The sequence below is a fragment of the Hyperoodon ampullatus genome, assembly GCF_949752795.1.
Source record: "Hyperoodon ampullatus genome assembly, chromosome: 10".
NCBI lineage: Eukaryota > Metazoa > Chordata > Mammalia > Artiodactyla > Ziphiidae > Hyperoodon > Hyperoodon ampullatus.
This window is the reverse complement of record NC_136923.1, coordinates 103,550,081-103,553,066: the sequence shown is the minus strand read 5'-3', so window position 1 is coordinate 103,553,066 and position 2,986 is coordinate 103,550,081.

Here is a 2,986-nt window from a genome sequence, read left to right as displayed (position 1 = left end):
GTAAACCCAGAAACCTCGTCCCTTTGACAGTGATGATGTCACAGGTGAGGCTGGCCTCAGAGAACCCCGGCTTTCAACTGGAGGACGGAGGATGCCCACGGGGTCCGCTTGGACACCTCCTCACCGAGGGTGGCTTCCGGCCTCTGCGCCGTCTCCCACCCCTCGCTCCCGCCGGGCCCCCCCTCCAGGCCTAGGGAACACTGCCCACTCAGACAGAGCAGGCTGTCACGTGGGGGGAGGCCCTGCAGAGCCCCGCTCTAGAATCCCAGGCCCTCAGTGCTTCAGGCAGCCTCCCCTGCCCTCCTCCCATCCCAGAGCCGTGCACTGTCTGCCTCCACCTTTTGCAAGATTCAGGAATGTCTTCAGGCTCCAGAGGTGACCCTTGTCTCGTGGCTGCTCACAGGATGACCCTCAGGCCTCTCCCAGACCTTCGTCGTGACGATGAAGGGGCTGCTGGAAACATCCCTGTGCTTCATGTCCATTTCTATTGTGCTCTTTTTTTTTGTTTTTTGCGGTACGCGGGCCTCTCACTGTTGTGGCCTCTCTCACTGCGGAGCACAGGCTCCGGACGCGCAGGCCCAGCGGCCATGGCTCACGGGCCCAGCCGCTCCGCGGCACATGGGATCCTCCCGGACCGGGGCACGAACCCGTGTCCCCTGCATCGGCAGGCGGACTCTCAATCACTGCGCCACCAGGGAAGCCCTCTATTGTTCTCTTTTGTATTGAAGTTGTTATTTTCCCAGGCTGACCTGAAGTTGTGCCCTCTGAGCCACAAATGAAGAAGACTGCAGATGCAGCTGCCTACAGTAGTACCTGTTTTATTTTGGTTACCATAATTCGAGTAGTTGGCAAATTACTTTAAACATTATGAAAATATGATGAAAATGAAATACCTTTAACAAATATTTTTAAAGTTCAAAAATGTTGTCAAGGTACCTTAAGATGGAGAAAGAAAAAACCTTATTGTAATTTGAAGTGTAGCGAGGTGCCCACCTTTGCATCGTAACAATTTCCTCACTCGGGAATCAGATGACCTGGAATGACCACAGGGGCCTGTTCCTTTGTCCTAGTCGCTGCCTTCATTCTGGAAACCGACTGAACTTAGGCGTGTTCCCAAGTGGGTTAGCACTCTGCCACTTGAAAGGTGCACAGACTTCTCAGGCCCAGCTTTCTTCATGATCAGAAGGACCTGGGAGAGGGGCTGATGGCACAGTGGAGGGTGAGGGTGAGGAAACAGAGCTCGCTTCCCAGAGCCACCGGTTCTGGCGCTTTCCCCAGGTGGGCAGAGGAAAGGGCCTGGTGGGCCTTTCCCGGGGAGCGGAGAGCGGGACGGCTCTGGCCTCCTCCCGAGGGTGAGCTGGGACCCCCATGGTGGGGTCAGGGCCAGGGTCTCGGCCTCTGGAGGTGCTGACTTGCAGCTGGCACACCCAGCTTGATCCTTTAAAGTGGACTTAGAGGCCACCGAATTCATCCAACAAATACCTGCCGTGGGTCAGGCTCTGCTCTAGGCCCAGAAAGACAGCAGTGAAGGAATCAGGCAGAAACCCCCGCCCTCCTGGAGCTAAGCTGCAGCCGAGGTTGTCAAGTTAGAAAAGTATGGTTCCTGGTTTTTGATGTTTTTTCTTGCTTATTTCCTTGCCCTCACTGGTTTTGTTCATCCCATTTTTATGCTTCTCCAAGGCTTTCTTTTCTCTGCTAAATCAAGGGTGTGGTCAGACGGGTAATTAAAGGTTGCAGAGACCTGGTGACAGTGAGTCTGGGACGGCTTGTCAGATGAGGTGCAGTCACACTCGCGGTAATGACACTAACCCATCCTCCAATCTCCTCCCACCCCCTACCCCTGTTGTGTTGCTCTCTGAATGATTATAGATCCTGGTGTGAGAAAACAAGCGATTGATTCTGGGATTTTGTTGAAAATAAAAAATAAAAAACAAGGAAGCCAACTCTCCGCCTAAAAATTGGCATCTTTAGTCATTACAGGATCATCACGAAGGTGAGCACTAGGCCGAAGGCAAAGGTGAATCTATTTTCCATTGTCACCTTGAAGCCCTCTTTGTACAGACCAGCCACTGAGAGAGAGAGACAGAGACAGAGACACAGAGACAGAGACAGAGAGAGAGAGACAGAGACAGAGAGAGAGAGACAGAGAGAGAGACTGAATCTCTCCAGGGCCCCAATCAAACTCCTGGGAGAGGGACTCCGCGTGGCCCCAGGCTCATGGCTGCTGGGTGAGCACCCCGAGGAACCCGCCACGGTGCCGGCGAGGGTGCTGGGGAGGGGCCTGTCTGGGAAAGTGTGCGTGAGGGGCAGACGGGGCGGGGTGCACGGGGCTGGGACGCTGGGCGTGGTGAGCTCCGTGACCCCGTGGAGGGTTTTCATTTTAGCCGTGAGACGGAGATTCACTGAAGCACATCAGCTGACTGCGGCCCCTTAGCTGAGACCTGTAGCAGCTGGGAGAGTTTCCAGAACTCACGGGGCCCGTGAAGCCGGCAGGTGAGCCCTGTTCTCCTCGCCTCGAGCCCCACGCAGATCTGAGCGCTGCGCGGGGCAGCTGCAGGCCTGCGGCTCCTCCGGCTCCTCCGGCTCCTCCAGCTCCTCCACCGGCTGCAGGGTTCCTGCGGCGTCTGCGCAGGAGGCGGGCGGGGCGCTCGCCCCCGCAGCCTCAGCCGCCGTCGTGCAGGTCCCTGGAGGGCTGGGGCCCGTCGAGCAGAGGGGCTGGACTGGAAGCCGGGCCGTGCAGGGGCGCGGAGGCAACGGCCGGGATACCGGAGAAGCGCAGGTCAAGGAGCTGGGGCGCAGTCAGACGTGCGGTGACGTCCTCTTGAACCTGGAGCGAAGCCTTAAAGACGCTACCACGGGGAGCCCAGGTCGCACAGACGAAGCGGGAGAGCAGAGTGGGAAGAACATCCAGTTTGGGCTCAAACCGCGACCTAAACGGAGAAACTAGGGAAAACGGACGCTTCCCCGGGTCGCTGACGTGTGGACG